We start from the raw sequence: 23,541 nt of genomic DNA on the forward strand, positions 1-23,541 counted from the left end.
CTGCTGGTGATTGTGCCAGAGGGGACAAAGCAAAAACACATATATCTGCAGTTACTAAATATATCATTAAGATAGACTACTTCAATCTGAGCACAGAGACTAAGCAAAGGTGGACGAGAACTAGCATTTTTTGAGTGTCTATTATATACCAGCCATTTTCTTTTTTGGCTCACATAATTTTTTCATTTGGTCTTCACTGAACGCCTACAAGGAGTTGCCTATTGTAGAAATGAGAAAACTGGAACTGAAAAGGGTTAAAGTCACCAGCTTACCTTAGAAGACTGGATGGAAGAGATGAAAAACAGCCAATAACACAACACTGTGGCTCTTTCAGAAAATTCACACATCTCAGTTCTGAGTATTTTTATAAGGCTGAATAAATGCTGTGTTTAAATAAAGTGTGGCAGATTCTACCCATACCTGAAGTAGTTGTTCTCAATTTATGTAATAAGGTATATTCCAGTTCACAAACTGAATGATGGTTGCTTCTCATCTCATCTTGCATAAAAAAGCTAAGTTAATAGGTAAAATTCTATCAGTTTTAAACTTTCCATCTGGTTAATATTTTTTTAAGACTTTGGCTTCTATTATCACGTGGCTTCTAAAGAGGCATGAACTAATGTTAACAGAGAAACTTGAAAATATTATTTCTTAAAACAATCTCATGCAGCATTTAGTATTTTTTATAGGTACAAGCAGACATACAATACAATCACATTTTAGCCTACAGAATTTGTGCCAGAAAGTCCAAGAATACAATCACCTATGGAAGCTTAAGAGCCTTTGGTTTAAGCAGAATAAGAACTGGCTGGCCAGCCCCGCATCTACTGATACTGTATGTGTTCTGGATGTCAAAGCATTAATGTTTATATATTTAACTGCTGGCTACAGGAAACAAGGTTATGCATGGACGGGAAAAAATGTTTGTAAAAGGAGCAACACAGTGCTTAGAAAACCGTGGCACTATGCAGTATTACTTAACGTGAAATGCTTCCATTAGTTCTATGAACGTTTTGTGACACGGTATTTCAGAACAGTTTTACCTAGTTATTTCAAAACCAAATTACTGCAGAGTTCACCTAAACAAACAATACTGGTATCTGGTAATATTATTATTATCTTCATACCTGTAAATGATGTCTTGTTTATTTAGCTAGCCTACAAATCAGGGTGCTATTCAGCAAACAGAAAACTATTACCAAAACAACTTCATGAAAAAGCTAATCTATCATGAGAGTAACATCAGTACTTTCAATCTTGTTATAACATTAAGAATGCCCTGTTTTAATACTGAAATAGAACAAGTTATATTAAAAGTGAGACATTACAGAAGTCTTTAAGAAAATTGTAGCCTACTAAGTGTTTATCATAATCTGGAAGGAAGTAAAACAGGTCGTAGGCCCCAAAATATCCAGCCCTGGTTCATGGAAATTGAAATGGAATTCTCCTTCACAAAGTGGCATCAATGTGGTCCACATGTGCTAAAAGAACCATGGAAGACAACGGTGTATAAACAGTAAAAAAAATAAAAAGTAAAACAAACAAACAAACACATGAAATACTTCTGATAGTGCTAACAAGTAAAAAGATAGCACTATTCAGGAATATTTACTAATGACCAGAAACACTGCTTGAAAGAGAATAGCTTTGGTCACTAATTCAGTAACTTGAACTTAGAATAAAGCTGGTTGTGCCAAAATGTCCCATAGTTTATCCCCTTGTGCACCCTTTATTTCACTCTCGTGAATAAAATTGCAAATGATTACCCAGACAAGCTGCTATCAGAATTTTTCTTCCAGAAACCAAGGTCGAGTGTATCTGCTGACATCAGTACCCATTTAGCACTAAATCCTATTTTTTCTGTGCAGCTATTACAAAGCTGGCCATATGCTATAATAGCTGATGCTTATAAACAAGAATAAATTATAATCAAGAATAAATTCCCCCTTTTATATGGGGCATACACTACAAGACCCCCAGTGGATGCCTAAAATCAGATAGTCCTGAAACCTCTAGATATACCACATTTTTTCCTCATACATGCATACTGTGATAAAGTTTAGTTCATAAATTAGGCACATTAAGAGATTAATAATAACTAACAATAAAATGGAATGAGTATAAGAATATATGGTAATAAAAGTGATGTGAATGTGGTCTCCCTCTCTCAAAATATCTAATTGTACTATACTCACCCTTCTTGTGATGATGTGAAATTATAAAATGCCTACGTGCTGAGAGGAAGTGAGAACGATGTAGGTGCTGGGACTCAGTGTTAGGCTACTATCGACCTGCTGTCAGTACATCAGAAGGAGGATCATCTGCTTCCAGACTAGTCGACCTCACTTAACTGAAACCGTGGAAGGCAAAACCACAGGTAAGGGGGGGGGACTACTAAAACATCATATTTATTCATTTAACAAATATATTTTACAGCATTGAGCAAGGTGCTGAAGATACAACTGTGAAGAAGGTAGACATGAAATCGTCCCTCAGTGAGCTCAGTCTAGCAGGAGAAAGAAAAACAATAGGGCAGAAAGGTACTGAATGCAGATTCAGTGTAACAAGAAAGGGTTCCCGGGAAAGAAATGACTAAAACCTGAAAGAGAGCAGAAGTTGGCGGTGAGAGGAAAGGACTGAGTGATTCAGGCAGAAGAAACAGCAAGTGGAAAAGCTCATTCTCTCTCAAGAGAGAATGTGATTCTTAACAGAACTGAAAAAGGTTCACTGTGCTAGCAATCTCAGTGATGTTCAGTTAAAATTCTGAATCTACGAAATAAAGGATTAAAGCATAAATTCTGTGGAAAATCCCTGTTTTCCTAAAATATTACACAATCAGTTATAGCATATGTTCATAAAACTTTTGATAAACTCTTCATACAAAGTGTTTACTACTGGATCATGGATAAAATTTCTACATAATTATGTTACGGAAAAAACATGGTTGAGATAAAAAGTAATTTAATATTAAAATGTTGCCCCTGACTTTGACGCAACTTTTAAATGTCTGATAAAACTGCCAATAGTCCTACAATCTATCATATATCCTATATTATATATCATAGTTCTATATCCTATATCATAGCGTAGTCTTGTATCATAAGTCAGTAGTGCTGTACCATACACAGTTAGGTATAATCCTGGAAATATAATCAATATACGCATGTACATATATACAATTTACTTAACATTAATCTCTCTCAAAAGCTTGATATTCCAATCATGAAGCACAACTTGACACTTTCAATAACAAAGTTCTATTTTCTATGCCACAAAAGCGGAATATTAAAAGTTTCAAAACTACTCTTCTTCATCAGGTTGGAAAAAAGGTACCAAAGCAACATCAAATATTATATATGTATTCTGCTTATGGGCAAGAGCATTTCATACTAAAATTTCTAATCAATTCATTCATATCATAAATGTTTACTGAGCACATGTTTCAAACAATGTTGCTGAATACCAAAGAAGAAGAAATCTTAAAATTATTGCTTTGTAAGAAACTAACTCCCTCTGTCAAAGAAATAAGGCTCACAGTAAACATCTCAGCACAGTCCAGGATGGTAGAGAGCAAACAGGAAATTCCCTTGATGGCAAACAGTAAGTCCTAAATGCCTGCTCTTATTTTTATGATTATTATTATTTCTACTATTTGTTTTGCTCATAACAAAATCATGTAATGTCAACAGCAGTGGAAACATTGAAAGGAGATAAGGAGTGGAGTGATTCTGAGAGAGAAACTGGAATGGCACAGCTCTGAGGGACAGAAATCAGCACCACAGCAAAGAGGAGGAACAGAGAGCAAGAGCTGCTCTCCCATATGACATGTCAAGGGACAGTGAAGAATCTGGACAACCAAACCATGAGGTTGTATAAGTTACTAAGATGGGATCTTGAATGCCAGCAGATGAGGCTGGAGCATGCACAGAAAACAGGAACCCACCTGAAGTTTCAAAATAAAAGAGATCAGGAAAAAGCATGACATCCTAAAGATAGTGTGACATATACTCTGAACAAAGGTGAGCAATGAAGAAATGTTATGTATTTCAAAACAAAATTTATCTATGCACTTCAAAAAAAGCAAATATGAAAGAAGAATTTTTTACAAAATTGGAGTTATCCTACCAGTTGAGAGGAAAGGAAGGGGTTACTGATATACATTTGTGAGACATTAATGATGATATTGGATTATTTAGGCATTTCTGTGTCATTACACCTTTCAATAGCTCAAATTGGAGCTATGATTATTAATATTTTATTTATCTGCTTCAATATTTATATTCCTACCTGGATAGTATTCTCCAGTGGTCATTCATATTCATATTCTCATGACCAAGTACAGTGCCTATAAATGAATAGGTGATGCTTAGTAAATATTTGTTCAGTAAATTTATTGAAGTTTTTGAAATTTGGTGGATGAGCTTAGTGAAACTTATTGAAGATAAAAATAGAGTTAATCAACTGATTACTTAGTGACTTGACACCCATTTGTGTGTCTCTGAAATGCCTGCCCATAGTTGGTGTTTTATCTAACCCTATTTATCCTGAATCCATTCTACAAGTTCTTAGACACACAGCATTTTATGAAATTTTCCAATGTAAATTAAAAGCAAGCCTTCCAAAATGATCACAGATCCTCCTAATCCCACTGGGAGCTCATTCACAATTCAGTCGAAACCTCAGTGATGATCTAACTAGTAACCCATGAAAGTCAGCAGTTAAAATAATGGCCAGGAAGATCTCAACACAACACACCTCTTTATTTCAAGCCAGATCTATACTGAGGAAGATTTGGCCGACCTCAGATATAAGTACTAAAGGTTCCTGTAAGGTTGCATTGTACAGCACTACTTCCTAGTAACTACTCAAGTGTCCCAGTTGCTCCCTATCCAGAAGGAATTGTTTTTAAAGTAGGAGCCCTCCCAAACCAGGTCACCTTTAGGCAGAGGTCAGTGCTCTCCGCGCCCATTCAAAACAATTACCCTAAGACTGTGTAGCAGAGAACTGAAGATGTGAGCACAAGAACGGTAACCACTTGACCTGAGAATCTGCGGCACGGCCATGAAAGTACCTTGGGTCACAAGCAGACACTGCACTTTTAACCAATAAATCTGACACTGCTCTCAAGTTTGAGGTAATAGGTCTTGCAAAACATTGTGGGCAGAGATCTCCTTGTACCTCCAAAAGCAACTCCTGGCAAAAATGCCTCTTTTTCAAGTTTGCTCTGAGGGTGGAGAGAGAAATGCACGCACTCACACACACACATACACATTCTCTCTCTCTCTCTCTCTCTCTCTCTCTCTCTCTAAGGATTGATTACAAAAGAATATAAACCCAACTCGTGAGTGTTCTGGCCAGGATTTATCCTCACATTCAAATTTACCTGTATTGTCTTAATTCCTATAATATGTATAGTATAACTTGTCTAATTCAGAGAGTTATCTTTCAAAGGGAATAAAAAGACAAGAGGATATAAATAAATGCATAAGACTAGATACACTGGAGTAGACTGCAAAAGGCTGTATAACTATACTTCCCACTCTTCCCCCTCTAGACTAACCTTCTAGCAGGTAACACACAGACTGAACATTCTACATATGTTCCACGAAGAACAGCATCAAGATGGCAATATCTATAGGGAGGCAAGAGGTACTTTTTGAACAGGTACATCCACTGTCATTATTATTTAAAAGAGAAGGCCAAACATTTTGGGGTAGAAAAAGAAAACGTAAACTTGCCAATATTTCTTTTTTTCATCTTTCTAAAGTCACTGAATTTTTTTGCCTTAAATCAATGTTTCTCTTAATCAGTTTGTACTAAAAGTACAATGTAAATCAAATAGTGGCAGCAGAATATCTGTTGCTTATGTCACATTAGGAGGTAAGCACTGAATACAAAAACATTGTCTCTTTTAACAAACCAGGAGCCCTCAACTTCTTAAAGCAGTAGTAGCATTTACATTTACAGTATCAGAACTCCTTAATTCCATGGGCTGTTACCAGAGACATCTTGAGTGATGGGAAGGCTGGGAAATATGATTTAGCTATAATCATATTTGCATCTCATTTAATGGTCAACTTTGTAATTGCTTTCAAGGAAAAAAAAGTCTCCCTTAGGAAAGGCATTTTATAGAAATTCTTCATGGTAAATTATTAATTCAATACACCCTCTCCTAATATCCAACTATATATGTTAATCGGAAAAAGTCTCATCAGTGGAATAATGAAACAATATTCTCTGAATTGAAAAAGGTTACTTTTTCTCATGACAGAAAATATTCTTTCTCCAGATCACTGAAGGAAGTAAGACCCTCTCCCCACTTCTAGCTCCTCCCCATTTCTGCCTTTAAGAATCTTTGCAACAGCAAAATGATGAGCGTCAAGTTCTAAGCCTTTAAAGGGACAGTGAAGCCTACAATTCCAAATTGAATCCACCAGTTTGTTAGGGTTCATAGCAGCAAGGAAATCATAGTGCCAGTATGAATGTGCATCCGACTCTCTGGGCAAGACCTTGGAAATGAGTTGTTGCTAACAAAACTATCATACCAAAGACTGTCCACAGTACATGTTTCAAAGGGTTGAAAACAATACAACTGTACTTGATTTTCTGGACTCCTTGCGTGTCCATAAATGTTGAAGGATATAGTTTATGATCAAATTGGGAGTGGCTCTCATTCAGAGGTAAACTGATAACTAAGTCTTGGATATGAAAGGTTCAAGGGGTAATACTCTCATTTACATCCTCTCCCCCTTACACAGGAGGTAAGCCTCTGAGGTTCGGAGTCTGACAATGAGACTTACTTATTTATCCAGGTACTTAGGATCAGGCCGTCTTAGGCAATTTAATTGTTTAACCGAACTCAGTATTAGTGCCTAACTTGAGGGGTGGGGTGGAGCAGAGAGCAATCTGGATTCATTTATAGTGAGTTTTCTGTAGAACTTAAAATATTTTTGAAGAAATATGGTAAAGTGATTATCTTTCTGGAACTAGATCCACTGACACTGTCACATTAACTCACAGCTTGTTAAATACTGTGCAATCTTTCTATAACATTCTTTGTTATGAGACTAGAATCAGCATATGGGAATTGCTCTTTTCCTGCTAAACTGAAGTCATTACTAACTACTCATCTGTGACATGTACTCTTTCTTGTAACCAGGGATTTTTGCTTCACAAAATTTAGAAACTGCCACATTGTTTCTTGGCATCGCTTTCAAATGTGACATCATTTAAATTTTGGAGAACTCCGCTCTAGCAAATATGTCAGTGGGTGCCCGGTTAAAGATCGCCCAAAAGGGGCACCACGGTCTCTGTGGAGACCAACCACAGTTCATTTCTTTCAATCTGTACCTTCACATGCCTTTCATTAGAGGCATACAGAATTATAATGAGCTCAACAAATGCATTTCAAAATGGGTTATCAGATTACCAGAAACAGGAATGGCTTCCAGTTACTGAAGATCTGTATTGAAACACAACTGCGATGTGGGGATGAAAAGCTCCATTTTCAGTTTCATTAAGTTCTAAGGTTGAATGAATATGAGTACTTTTTAAGTAGACATATACTGATTCTCCAATGCTATATGCATACACAATAATCACAAATACAGCATAAGTATAAATACAGATATGAGGCTACTGACTCATTTATTGCAGAAGACAAAATAAACAGGGAACTGTCTCCAAATGGTAAAGGTTTCAGAGAATCGGTACACTCAGACTCTCTGCAAGTCTCATTCTGGAAATAGCTGAATGATTTTTAGAACTTCCTCTATTATTTGAGAACTTGCATAACAAAAAGGGAAACTCTTGTTATCTCATCACTAAACTCTGTAAGCCCCTAGAACTTGTAAATTTTTTACTCCAAATATAATTTGATAGCAACACTTGCCAACCAAAATTTAGCACTAGTGCTCTTCAGTAGGGAACTCTTTTCTGTCAAGTAAAAATCAATTCCAAGAGTTCACTATAATGTTCCCTAGAAAATATCAATGACATCTCATGGATCACTGTTAGGAAAATGCTTTGAGCTTCTAACCTCAAAAAGCCTTTATTAATTTTAAACATACTGTTATTTCTTTAATGGACAGGATTTTGTACATAATATATTTATCTCTTGACTTCAAAAGCATGCTTCCTTCCTGTAAAGGAAAAAGAGGACACTCACACATACACATACACACAGACTTGCTTAAAAATTAAGTACATGTGGTTGTAAATGATGGCTCAATATCACTATACCACAGGGTACAACCTGTAGTGGCTATGAAATCCTGTGACTATGTATTGTTCTTCTGCAGAGAAACTGGGTGACCTCAAACCAATTTTATTCAACAATGTTTATGATCACATGGCACATTTCCTATGTATGAAAAAAAACAAATTCTGAAATGTCCAGAAAGAATCACGAAATATTATCTGTGAGATACTACTTCTCAGGAAACGGTCTGATGTATTGTGACGAAGTTACCACAGCCTACTGACAAATGAGACAGTGAGTGATAAATTCTTAAGTGGAATTTTGTTTCGACTCACTCATTTGGGGGAAGAGGAGGAAATTTCATGAAATGAATACAAAAAGTAAGCTAAGAGAGGAAATCCCTGGTTCTCAAAAAGTCATGGATTAAAAAGTCAAATATTAAAATTAAGTACTAATCCAAATACAACTTAAAATAAAAATGATGGCTTAGGTCATTAATGACCCAAAGAATAAGGCACAGATGGACAACGTGAAAAAACAGCCCAGAAACATTTCTTTCAAAAACTTTTACAATTCATAGTGGCCTTGAACACCAAATCTCATTCAACAGAAATCCAAATGTAACAACTGATGAATTAAGGCACATATTCTTCCAAGGGAACGATGCCAACTTGCTTTTTGGAATAATTGGTGCCACTCTTCCCTACAATAGCTGACAGCTAGAATTCCAATCAGTATATACCCTAAATTTAATATTTCAAATTAAAAGATAAATAAAGCTTTAGAAACACCATTTTGAATAGTCTAATGAGGACTCATAGTTAACGATATATGAAAATTAAAAAGATTAGAAACAGAACAATGATTATAATTATCATAATAATAAATATGCACACAGCCCTTTGGTATTCACAAAACCTGCTTTACATACATTATTTAAATTTATTCTCCCCCACAACCTGTTCCCAGGTAGTATTACTCACAGCCTATATGAGGAGACAGTAAACTAGAGAAATTAGAGACTTACTCTAATTCTGACTTTATTCCAACAAAGCCACACCACAGCTAGGAAAACATAGCTACAACCTATTGATCTTCTAAACACAGCTGGACATAAGCCTGCTGCAGACAATCACATGTCCCAGAAGGCACTGGAATGCCTGAAACTTCTTTAATTTGCACTGCACATAACTGGAGGAAAAAATAAGGTTGGAAAGAGGCCAATGTGCTCAAATAGAAAAATACAACAACAAATTTTTTTAAATATTGTGATGCACATTTATGACCACTGAAGTACCCCCTAAACTCCGGGAATAGCTGCTCCAACAATATGAGAAGTGTATGGCAGACTTGGTCTCTCTATTATTTGTATATTAGAACCTCTGTTCCTCGTGCTGTGGCTTCAGTACCTTTCTTTTCATAGAGCTACGATTTAGTCCAGAGGTTGAAGATAGAACAGTACTTACTAATAACTGGTTTAGCAACTGGATATAAATGACATGAATCAATAAAGTTCAATCCTTGCTAAATATCTCTTGCAGTAAGATATTTAAGATTAGCTCTATAAAAATACTGATGTTTCATGATATTATTGATGTTTTTATCTTGAGATTAACATTTTCTTTTCAACATACTACTTTAAAAAGATTTGATGTATTACATCATTTCATATATTTAAGGGTCAGCTTTTTACAAGAAAGCATCTCTAGTTTTAACTATACTGTCTTATGAAATCGACTTATGATATGAACTTAACAAATATTCTCCCTACAGAAAGCAATACTAGAAGTTACTCTGTTACAAGTTAAAAAGAAGGATCTAAATGTCCTTTGTTTTTTTGAATTTTAAAATTAACCAAGGGCATCCACATATAAACCCCATCATCAACAAGTTAAAATGGCCCCCTCCACCCAGCTATATATCAACTATTTTCTTTACTTCAAGCATACTGGAATCTTAGAGACAAAAATGAAGCAACTGGATATAAATGACATGAATCGATAAAGTTCAATCCTTGCTAAATATCTCTTGCAGTAAGATATTTAAGATTAGCTCTATAAAAATACTGATGTTTCATGATATGGCTTTAATCTTACAGGCTTCCAGAAAAGGAAATTAATAAAGAGGGTATAAAAAGCATGGCCTTAAAAAGAATTTAAAAATAAGCTCAATAATGTAGAGAGAGATGAAATTTGATAGGGATCCGTGTGGGAAGAACAACTGTCTCAAAATTTGTAATTCAAGAAAAATACAAAAGCCTCAATTCCTAGAACACCAAAAACATAATAGAAACCACTCCAAAGAGACTTCATGTGCTTATAAAAACTACTAAATTATAAATTGTGACTTAGTGCATATGACTTTCTTATGTTAATTTTATTCATAGCTTTCTGAGAATTCAGAAGGCACAATCCTTCCATCTACTCCAGAATGTCTGTGTAAGTAAATATACTTCAAAAATCAGAAATACTGGTTTCAGCATCTCCTTGAAAACTGTATGAGAAAGAATGTGACTGACTGAAAGGCTAAGCCTACTTTTTTAATTGATGAAAAAGAGGAACTTCAGTGCGTTCTCTCAGTTAGCCCGTCTCCACCTGCTGCACCATGATCGGAGGTGAAGGGTAAGATTTAAGGAGGAGGAAGCGTTGATAAACCCACCTCGGGATGGGCAGGAGGCAAAAGAAACGAGAGCGTTAAATCAAAGGGGGCAGCAGAAATGGAGAAGGCCCGGGACACGACCCGAGAGGGGGAAAGAGGGTTCCCGGCGAGAGGAAATCAAGTTGGGAAGGGGGAGAAGGGCGAGCGGCGCGGCGGGAGGCGGAGAAGCCTGCAGGCCGGCGGGCAGGCGCGGGACGCGATGGGGAGGCGCGCGGCGCCAGGTTGCAGGGGGAGCGGCGCACACAACTGCTTCCGCAGGACTTCCTGCGACAACACGCCCACAGCCCCGGGCCGAGCACGCGTGGTGGCGGCGCAGGCCCAGGGTGCTGGGGGAGGCAGCCAGCCCCTCGGGCACACACAGAGCTCCTGTCGCTGCAGCTTCTAAGGCCACAGACGGCAGGCAGCCTCCTTGCAAGACACGAGCAACTCTCCGCAGCTTCTTGAGAAGCAGCTTCAAGAAAATGGAATCCTATTTCTGTTACTGAGCTGCGGTTCTGATTTATTTCTCCTTACAAAAAAATAAAAGGAAAAAAAGCAATTTTACGCTTGGTTTTTAGTTTCTGTGACTGTCTGAACCACCCCAACAAGCTGGGTCTTTAAAGCTCATTCATAAAAAATATAAATTACTTTTTTATTAATCCAACAGAGACACACTGGCTAATATTTATAAGATAAAAGATTTTGTTGTTGTTTGCTTGTTTTTATGTCTAACCTACATCAGCCTTTCCTTCTGAGGTTTTGTTAACATTCAAAAGCCAAGTCAGAGTGCCATGTTGCCCAGACCCCATCTGCAGCAGGGGCAGCTACCCAGGAGGGTAAAAAATTTAAGAAACACAAAGCCCTGAGGATTAACAGGCCAGTACCACATCTCCATGTCATTCAACAACTTCCCCTTATAAGAGTTTGCTGATCACAGCCTTTTTTACTGTAATGGAGCCAAGAAGAGGCAGTTACTTCGACTAATATAGATTTTTTTAACAGGAGATTGCAGCTACCTCTATGCAAAGAGCACAAGTTGAATGTGAATTATTACTAAAACCAGATTTCAAATGTCTTCTATATAATGGCAATGGTTTTCTCTCTCAGACAATGAACAAAGGTAGACCAGGGCTCACGAAGAAAGCAGACCAGAGCAGTGTTACAGTCTTTGAAACCCCTGGAATATACAGAACTCAAAACCCTGCTTGTACCAGATGAGAAATAAAGTAGCACTGCTTTCCAGCCAGACTGCCTGGGTTCAGCTACTGCTCCCTGTTGTAGCCTAGGGAGCATGAGAACTTCCCTGACACATGAGAATGACAGCACTTTTCTCTCAAGTGGAGACAGTACACTTAGCAGAGTGCTCAACAAATGTGAACTCGTATCAGCATTTGAAGGTGGCCCTTAAAGGAAGCCTGATCTCATAGGATGCAGCCTTTCCCCTGTGAACCTAGCTCACCTACGGTTGCTCTCACTTCATTTAGTGATCAGAGCTAGCTATGCATTCAGCAAATGAGACGTTGCTACATGTAGCTCATTTCCATGCAAACTGTGTCCAGCCTTTGGGCAAAGTTTACATGCCCTCTGCTCCCAGATTTTCACAAGTGAGAACACTATGACCGACTCATTTAATAATGGCCTCCTTCCCATCATTAAAGGGCACCACACAGCTTTGGCAGACAGGAAATGAGCCCAGTGTACACGCTGTCCAGCTGGCAAATAGAGGCATCTTCAACAGTGTCCACTCCTACAGTCTGATAAGGAACATTTTAATGGGGCCAAAACATACACTTCCTTCCCCTATTTCTGCACTGAGCAGACATGAGAGCTGGAGAGTCATGTCAGGGATTATGAAACTGCAATAAAGAGATTTCTAAGCTACCAAGACTACCAGAACAGCAGGACTAAATTTCATCTACTTGCTTTCAAACAAAAGTATGCACCCCTTCAGTTGTGGAAAAGTACAGAGGATTTTAAAACCCCTACTTATTAACCAGAATGTACTCTTCAATGGAATTCTTTCAACTGTCACTTAAATAGTTTGTAAAATTTGGCAGTTATTACTTTTTATAAAACCCAACTATCTCCTTCAAAGGAATTTTAAAGTTGTTGATAGACATAAGGTGACATCAGAAAAGTATGTTTGAAAAATGCAATTAGCTAAGGTTTCCAGGAAGCTTTGGAATGTTTTGTTATTAAGGAAGAAATAGATAAATGAGAGTCCTACAAGTAATGAACTGTCCCAGAAGCAAAGAACTTCGTTAAATAGATCTTCTCCTTGATTCTCCTTCATGATTCTATGTCCATACAGATTTGGGAATGCACAACAGCAAGGCTTGATAATTTTCCAGACCTGTTTAATATGTAAGTGCTTAATAGATTTGTCTATTAAATCAAAGGGACTTCCCAATTCTCAGATAAAAGAAAGTTTTTTAGTTTAAAAAAAAAATACTACAGAGAGAAAGCCAAGCATATGATCTTAAAGAACAACAAAAAAAAAACTTCAAAATTGTTCCTTGGCTTTTGAAAAGAAATTAAGTCATTAACTAAACCAAACAAGTCTCCAGCATTCTTGTTTCAACATGAGAAACTTCTCAGCAGCTATTATTCCATTATCACTTTACTGGCCATTTCTCAAGGAGGCACGGACATTGAAAAGACCCAAAGGGGTTCAACATCCTTTACTGCCCTAAACCTGGACATCATCCCCAGAGCTGCATTACTATGGTTCTGCTCAGCTCCTGACAAACCCTGGCCATCAGTAATCTTGTGAGATCTCCTAAGGGTCTAAATCATCCGTGCTTCCTCACCATCCAAGAGTTACAGGTAACCACTTACAGGTAATTTTCATCATGAAGCCACTGTCCTCAAACATCACGACCTATCATTTGGGTTGTCAACTATTTAACGTGTAGAAGTTAAAACTACACATTTCCGACTTAGGACCTTGGAGCCTAATATTGTTATCCTTCATGTTTTTACCACTTTGCATTTTCACTGCTTCGGAGGGCCTCAGATGCAGTATCAGTAAAGCACAAGTTGGTCTGGGTTTTCTACAGTTTGCAAGTGTATTTGTACCTCCTTCTGCCTCAGTTTCACTGACACTCTCACACTTGGTTCAGTGACATTAAACAATAAATGACAGAACTTAAAAGCACTTTGCAAAATTACATCATGTTAAGTTGTAACCAGCAGCATTATACTTTAGGAACAACACATTCAGGCAAACTTCAATACCTGTCTATTAATTATGCAACATCAGATAATCCTTTCCTCTTTGAAAGCTGACAGCCTAATATCACAATTTTTCTCAACACCTAAAATGTCTATGCCCTTCTGGACAAAGTGTTCTTCCCCCATGTGATCATTTAATGCAACACTTTTGAGAAATCACTGCATCCAAGGCACTGTGAAGAGGACAAAAATTAACTGGGAATGCTCTTACTCTCCTTAGATTTGCACTGCCAAGTGGATTCTAGTATGAGCTAAACTAAAGCTATAAATCAACAGGAGCACAGACAGGGACAATGAAATCTAAATGAGTGGAGATGGGAAAACTTCAGCGGGGTGGAGACAAAAGTCAACATCTGAGGAACAGGCAGAAATGTTATAGGTCAGGTTGCATTAAAGGCATTTCATAGAGGGAAGAACATGAACTAGGGTTGGTTGGGAACGTTCTGGGACTAAGTATTCCCTTGAGGAGAGAACACACAGTACAGTACAGATGCATGTGGTGAACTGGGAACAGAGCTTCAGGTCCTGAATGCCAGCTGGTGATGATAAACAGGTTTCTAAACAAGTACCTATGGCATTTGAAGGCCACTGATACTGGAACTGAGAAGCTCAGATAAGTCTAGATATGAAGATGCTGGAGTTACTTCATTCAGCTCAAAGCCTGAAAGCCTACAATCTTCAAGGAAAAGTGTGGAGATTAAGAGGAAAGTCGAGGACAGACTAGAACACGTGGGGCAGCAATGCAGTGCCCCAGAAGCCAAGCCAGGAGAGATACTCAAGAGAATGGCTGGCAGCATCCAATTCATTTAAGAGGTGGGGCAGATGGAAAGACCACTGGGCTTGGCTGCCAGGAGGCCACGGTCCTCAATACAGCAGTGTCGACAAGCAGAGGGGCGGTGGCAGACATCGCTAAGGGGAGAAATGGAAATGCATACTAAAAGAAACGCAGATTCATATTTTCCCCACTCTGAACTTATTTTTGTATATCTAAGTAGGTTTATCTTTTATCTGAAGAGAGAAAAGGGATTCCATAGCTGGCTTAGAAACATTCTAATTAATCTCAAAGAGCAACATTTTGACTTTGTGCCATGCCAAGTACAAGATGAAATCCATTGGGAAATAAAAAGTAGCCTTTTGTTTTGTTTTACCTTTTATTTCCTAAATTGGCAAGGGAGCTATACTCATTATTGTCGACTGTTATCTCAAATCAATCCAGTAAAACTAAAACCTCCCTCTCTCAGCTTCAGTAGGCATATATCAGCTTAAACCGTAACCTATCTCCCTCAGATTCAGGAGCCACGTATTAGCCATGGAACTGCAATCAGGCTTTTCCTAGATTCCAAGAATGTTCCATAAACAACTTCAACTGGATTATAATCCAAATGAGCAAGAAGGTGAATGCCATTAACTACCTTCTATAAAACATCCTGGATTGTCTGTTCACAAATATGTGCTGTGACAACAAATATTAAACAGTTTAAAGAATGTCTGAGAAGGGTTTTACCAAAAGCGTGTGAATATTTTAGCTTAGTTGTGATTCAGGGGGAACGAAATACAATTAAATATACATCAATTTATCAGGAAAGCAAATCCCTTACAGTGAAAATAAAAAATGAAATGCAAAAAAATCAACTTATTTAAACCTTATCTGTATTTGACCTGTTTCAAGAGCCAACAAAAAAAAATCACTTTTTGATAGACAAGACCCACAGTAAGAGAGACTCTAAATTTATTTTAATCTACAATGCCAAGAGTACACAGTAAGTTTCTAATCTCCTGAAGTCAAAGGAAAAGAAGAGATACTTGGAATATAAGAGAACCAAGTATAAAAATAAATTTCAAAATAACATTGAGAAAATCTAAGGAAAACTAGGGTGAGGTGGGCATTGACAGCATTTCCTATGGTTCTATGAGGTGTATTTTGGATGTTAAACTACAGAACTGTAAGCTATAGTATTCTTTTTTTACCCCATAGTCAGGGGAAAAAAATATTCAACTACATATAAAGAGATAATAGACAGAGAAAAGTATGTAAAAAAATCCTAAGATAGTTAAATATATAATAATAATGGAAGTTTTCAACCTTTCTTTGCATGGTATGCCCACTCCACCAAGAAAGAAAATTTATGTGGGATGATCAGCATAATAGTTAAAGTGATTCCTTAACACATTTTAGAAGAATCGCTTTGTAATATTAGAGAGCATTCCATTACTTTATAATTTAATCACTCCTAACTGATGGCGATTTTCCACAAGCAAACCAATTCATTTTAAAGGAATAACTATTCACAGCCATGTATAAAGAGTTTTCATCTTAAAGAAACATTAATCAAACAAAACAACCAAATTAAGAAGGAAAAATAAAACAGATAAGCCTGCCCTCTGGCTACAATACAAGCAGAAGAAAACCCAGACAAGTAAGAGGCAGACTTGCAGGTGTCTTCACCTGGCACCTCCACAGGAAATGGGGAAATGGGTTCAGATGCAGACCCTGGAACACAGCAGCGCGTCCAGGGTCTGACCCACCTCCCCCTGCTTTCCAAAGTCACTTCTGGAGCTGTCTTCTGAAAGGGTCTGGGGGATGTCATGGGTCCAACATCTTTCTGCATAGCATTCACCACAATTCTTTAAAACAGAAACGCAAATGACAGTGGCATGAGGGGTTATAAATCCTACATTTCACCCATGGGGAGACTTGCATTAACCCTTTAGATTATATAACTATCAAGAAGAATAAGAAATTTAAGTAAAATACTCAGATGTCCAAGAACACAGAGGATTTTCCCTGTTTTTTTCCAATATAACAAAGTAAATGATTAAAATTAGCTTAACTAATACAGAAATGGTAATTGCATCCATATTGTACAGTGTGGTCATGGTTAACAATGGAACGTTAAATTAATTCTAAAAGAAAAGGAAAAGCATTCAATTTATAGTTTAAAATATTTCATTTTCACTACATTTAAGCTGAAATTTATCATTCAAAGAGCAGGTTTAATAAATATTAAATTAACTGAGATTCCTTTATTATTCTTTTGTTAATTTGTTTTTATAAATGCTAAGGAGTTTATGTGAAATGCCACAAATGGTTTCTCAACCACACTTTAATAACTAATTGCATATTTCAGGCCTAATCTCACAGATGCTGTCTATAGTTCTCTACCTGCCAAGGGGCTTATAGTTGTTACAAATAAAGAACAGTCCAGTTTCTTGGAAGATAAAAATGTCCTTAATTCAAGTGAACTGATTTGTTTTTAATTGATCTCAAAATAAATAAATGTTGTAGATACTTTAAGCTGAAGGGAGAAGAATAATTCCAACTAACTTCTTATTAATGACCATTTTATAACCAATTCTTCAGCACCAAATGGATTTTATGTAAATTAATCCTAAGAGGCTTCAATTGCTCAGGTGTTTGAAAGAAACATTAAGCCTAGGTTTTCTGCAGTAACTTTTTATCCTTTCAGGATGACTTCTAGACTGAACATTTGATTCCCATATTCATAAGGTATTAACAGAGAAATAATATGAATATAACCACTGATTAATGATATGATCAGCAATACCCCACTGCATAAATGATATTAATTCTACTCTCATATCCACCTACAAGAAGAAAAATACAGATTAATGAATCTTAACTATTAGACAGATGTCCTCAACAAACATCAAACTGTCTAGTGTTTTATGTACACATGAGGATGGTGAACCAGTTCGAAGTTCAGCCCTTCATCTAAATAGCCGTGTAAGCAAGTGAAATTCACTTAATCTTCACTTTTCTCTTTTGTAAAATAAGATGATACTGTTAGAATGGATATTAGCTCCTGTCCCTTCTATTACTCAAAATAAAATACAACCCTATGTTCACTCTGAGGAACACCTAAATTAAAGAAAACAAAGGAACAAAATTTAAATTTGAACAGCAGATTTTTAGACTGGCCATTCAAGTAAAGTTCAACCACTGAGAAAAGAAGTATTTCATTAGCCAGGATCTACTTTTCCACAACAAAAAAATGCTGTTAAAAGACTCTCAAGCCTGGATCCACATTTCCACACGTATGTGGGAAGCAGACTATTAACACTCACACACGATGAAATATAGGAGCCAGATTTTAGAGCGCAAGTGAAGACCTAAGAAAATTCTCACCGGCTACACAGTTCACTCTACCTCTTGACCTCACAGAGATTAAATTTATAAATAAATTTATAAATAAATTAAATTTATTCTTCTGTTTATTTCCTTTTGTCCATGGTTTGTTTTATCGATGTAACCTGGTGAAATAAAGGGCACATATTGTTGGGCTTAGGAAGTCTGGTTATATTTTTACATAATCATCTTTTGTCAAAATAAAAGCTGACCAATTATGCCTACAAAGGTGTTTACACAAATACACCCCATTTGCTTCAACATCAGGAACAGAAGAAATATGCTGTGAAATTTTTTTTATTCTTTATTTGTATCTAGAGGCTTTGAATTCAATCTACAAACAGTGCCCCGACTCTTCCATTATATTCCAAATAGGTAAATTTGTGTAACTATCCTTTTGAAGTAACACATGAAACATGATTTGAAGTCATCAGGTTAGCCTACTTCCACAACACGGTTTTGATTACACTGGACTAAAAGTTTTGGCAAAACATTCGCCTGACATCACAGGCCCCAAACAAGGAGTTGGTTGGTTAAAATGTCCACATTTCTACCAGTGGAAACACAAAAGTACTGTCACATACACTCCACTAGGAGTGGAAATAACGCACTCTCTTAGAGTCCATTCCACTTTCAGGGAATAGTGTGGGTGATGTGTGGCGATACTAAGTTTGCAGTTTTGCGATTTGCAAAAATCTATTTCTTTGGGGCCTGATGCATTTGTACCAAAGGAAAATATTTTTAAATAGTCTTTAAAATGAATGTGCAGAGCTGTTGCTTCTTTATAGTAGCAGCCTTATTTGTTTCACACATAACTATAATTTAAGGGTGTCAATCATTGTAAGCAAAGCAGTTTGCAAAAAATGAAATAAAACACAGGCGAAACTACAAAATATTTATTTTAACTAAGACATCTTTGCACTAAAATATGTTACGTTAAAGTCTCCACCATACATACAGATTTAGTTTTAACACTGCACATTGACAGTACTTTATATTTTCTTATTAATTTTGGAAAATTCCACAGGACTATCTTAAATGGATCTCACAGATGATTAAATATTTGTTTCTTTTCCTTTCACTACGTGTTCAGATACAAATTGCCTAAACACAAAGGAGAAAGAATTAAATGTCATGTTATTTTATATCATTCATAATTTTTGCTATTAAGGTCAAGGAATAAATATATGACTTTCAAACACCATTCTTTCTTGAAGTACAAATAAAAGTTTGTAAATGATACGAAAATTTTTCCATGGTGATGCCTTAGAAATGACCAAAACATCACAGAAAGGTACGGCAGGAGATCTGAAATCACTGATTTCTCAATTTCAGATGCATTAAAATGAGTTTCTCAAAAGATAACACACAAAAAAGGAATATAAAATGAATGCAAATTTATTTTACATTTAATGAGAAACAACAAGGATTCTCTAAGAAAACCCTTAAAAGATAAGGTATTGCCTCTCCTTTCTGAAAAGCTTAAAAAGAAAAATGAATATTTAAAAAACAATGGACCTCCAGTAATCTAAGAGAATTTGGAAAACAGTTCTCTAAAAACCAATCCAGAGCAACATAGGATGACTATTTGGAAATAACAGAAGCATATTTCGTCATAAAATTCAAAAACTCTTCAAAGACAAAAAAATCAAGCTAACATCCCAGTGATTAACTCAGGGACTGTTTAGCCAAGAACAACTTTCGGCACTTAAAGCATAAAACTGTCAGTTCCCTCTGCTTGGAGACAAAACATACAAAAAGCAAACATTCACTGCTATATTTTCCTAGACATGAAAGACAGAACTAATTTTTATAAAAGCTGATCACTCTGAATATTTCTACCTATTACTATATTCATGCCATTGCTCTAAAAAATCAGTGACAAATTCCAAACCTCAGAACCATCCTTAGAATATGGCTACTATTCTAATGCACATTACTCCCTAAACTTGATGGAAATACAATCATTTATTGAACTTTACTAGAGTTCAATGCACATTATGTTAAGCAGCAAATGCTTGATGTTAATGAAATACAAGCTACCATAAACAAGTAAAAGATCTGAAAGGGTTGATAACATGATACTTGGCATCCTACTTCTTGCAAATCTAAAGCACACTGATGGTGAGAATAATTTAAGTACTCTTTCCTGTATCAAGATAAATTCATTTCAAGCATCATCGGTGATCAAATGATCAAATTCATATTTATAAATTTAGAATAGAGAGTTTGGTGGAAGCACTGAGTAACTAAAATTGTCTTAATCTTATTGCCAAAATATGTCACAGTTGGTGCTTACAACTGTTTGAAAATTACACCACACTTTAATTTCATTCAATGTATTTCCTCATAGAAATGCAATGGCATAGACATGATCAACAACAAGCAACACAATTAAATTACTAATTTACAATATATATGTTTCTTCCTTGTCTTATATTGCTCTCTCCAAAAAATATAATTATAAAGAAAAGAAGGTAAAAATCCTACAGCTGGAACATTTTATCACTGAAAGGAGAAATCCTTATTGCTCCAAAAATTAAAATATTCGATCCCAAAGAGGAAAACTGGAAAACAAAAAAAAGGGAAAAAATGGTAATAAAGCATGGCAGAATAATCCAGAGGAAGCATGCTTGGTCTCAGCATAATTTTCTCTCGCATCCTGAAATGAATGACACCACACTGCCCCCAGATCTCTTCCCATACTCCCCTGAAAACCATCCAGAGGATTTCCAAAAATCAAAAATTTTAGTGCTCTCAAATGCCACATTGGCTTACAGGACTTCCAGTCTTGAAGGAAAACAGTACAGTAGCGCACCAGAAGCTAGAGAATGCTTTTTTGTCACGCCAAGCCGGAACTGATGAGTGTGACCCCAATGGGGTTTATCTCAAATTCCCAAGTACCACAAAGAGGTCAAAGTTTTCTGTGTCAAAAATGTATAAATAAAGTCATATAGAGCCATAGTTCCTTACAGTATAATGGAATGTACAGTATCCAAGTCCCCCTTCTGTTCAGATACGTATATGTTTTTAAATTGGAAGCAAACATTGGGAAAACAAAAAGGAAGAAAACCTGCTTACCCTAATATCTACGCCACTGTTTTCCAGTTCTTATCAGTATTGGCCTCATTTTTAAATTTTCACTATTGTCAGTGATATACTGAATTACTCAGGGAGTGAGAAGAGCATGTATATTAAATGTGAACAATGATATATTGAACTATCCTGGGAGTAAAAAGTACATGACAGGTGTGTACATCAGTGTACACAGAGTGAAACGACAAAGTGAGTATGATCATGTACACATATTTACATGTGAAATGTGCACATAATTATTTTAACTACTGACCTAAAGTCTTATGAGTGACAGCATTCTTACTTAAAACTTATCAAAGGACAAAGAAAAAGTAAAATGTAAACAACTAGGGCACTCTTTCAACAACATAAATTGTCTTAAGAACGGGACATTGAAAAGTAGAATTAACAGCAATGTGATAGAGAGTGAACAGATGTCATTGGGGTTTCGATTAAAATGAACTTCTTATTGTAATTTACCACATCTTGCACCCAATACAAATTTATTCTAAATGCAAAGGAGAAACATCTCTTACTATCTGCTTATAAATTACAGAAAATGTTTTACATTACCCATTACTTGGATGTAATTGCTTACACCGGTCTCCTGCACCTAGTTATTTTCTAAAACTTACCTAAGTGCGTAGAACTGAGGAGCAAAATTTGCAATAATCTTTAAAAAGGATGTATTTCCAGTAGTAAGTTAAAGACAGTTGTAAACATAATCATTTATGATTTTTCAACTTATAATTCAATTTATTAACATAAAAATTCAGCGACCAAATAGGATACATGATTTCAAAAGATCTCAAAGGTGTATCTAGAAACAGTTGTTAAAGAATTATTCATCATTCAGCAATTAGACTAATACGTACTGAGAAAATATAATATGGACCTTAATTAAAATAAATATATATATGACCAGTCTTAACCTCCATCAGTCAAATAGCCCTTTTTCAAAGTAAAATGAGCTAAATTCTTTAAAATTTTTTTATATTAAAAAAAATGTTTCTAATGTATTTTTAATGGCATCAAAAAGTTAACACAAAAACAAAAGCCAAAATCTCTTTTAGGAACTTTTCTATGTTCAGAACTACTTAATAGTATTGGGAAAAACAGGCTGATATATTTATTTCTACATCTTTTGGAGCTAAAGATGATGTGCAGATGGTGACATCACAGAAGTCACAAGTAGAAGTTGGTTTTTAATTTGTTTTGCCAATCTTGCTCTCATTTCAAAATCAAATTATAATTAATTTAACCCTCAAATAGGTGTTGGGATGCATTAAGTATTAAAACGGATATCATAAAGATTAAAGTTTTTCAAAAACTATGTAGTAAGTCAAAATTCCACTCAGTGGCTGTAATGCAAACATATTCTATATGAGTAAAAATGTAGACACGTACAAGTACATGTACGCACTAAGTTAACATAAAGTCACAAATTCATATGCTGCACTTGTGCACAGCTCAGAGAAAAATAAAGTTAAAACTAGATTAGTCATGCTTGGTAGCTCTGCACAAGAAGTGTATCATGTAATAGAGAAATTAGATTCCACAAACTAACTTCTGTTGTATATATTCACACTATTTGTAGATGTATCTGATCTCAGATATATGCTTCTATAAGAAGAAACTGAAATAGTGATTCACAAGAATTCATTGAAAAACATATTGTAAAATCTAATCAAGAAGTACATGTCCTTTTATAAATGTTTGCTGACTTAGTACGTTTCATAAATTCTGTCCATATTGTATAAATAATAAAGCTCTGAGGTGAAATCTTTTCTCTTTTTTTTTCCTATAGCTAAAATAGAGTTAATGTCTATATAGCAGTTGTGGCTTCCTCCTTAGTTATTATAATACTCAATTTAATAATACCAATGCTTTTTTAAGGCTTGTGGCATACACATTAGATAATATGAATATGTTTACTATTCTGTATGAATACTATACTACTCGCTACCATGAAGACAAAGCAACAGATAAAACAATTTTAAATGCAATTAAAAGAACCATGCTCCCTTCAAATAAAGGAGAAAAGAAGCAGAAAATAAATTATGGACCCTTGTATATTTGCTTCTAACACTATCTACTATAGAAGGCTTAAATAGCTGACAATGAGTCATTTGTTTATTCAAATGTTAAGTTGAATATACGTTAACTTTTGATTTATGTAAAAGCATTTGGAACATTTTCCAGAGCCTATTTTGACTGTGTCAATTACCTAGATACCAAAGTTGTTGTA

At 35.9% G+C, this 23,541-nt stretch overlaps 1 protein-coding gene across 9 annotated transcripts in view; it reads right to left on the bottom strand.

Moving 5' to 3' along the window:
- Positions 1-23,541, bottom strand: part of TRPS1 (transcriptional repressor GATA binding 1) — a 237,187-nt gene that overhangs the window by 202,913 nt on the left and 10,733 nt on the right. The window lies entirely within an intron of this gene.

The sequence above is a fragment of the Manis javanica genome, chromosome 2, assembly GCF_040802235.1.
Source record: "Manis javanica isolate MJ-LG chromosome 2, MJ_LKY, whole genome shotgun sequence".
NCBI classification, from domain to species: Eukaryota; Metazoa; Chordata; class Mammalia; order Pholidota; family Manidae; genus Manis; species Manis javanica.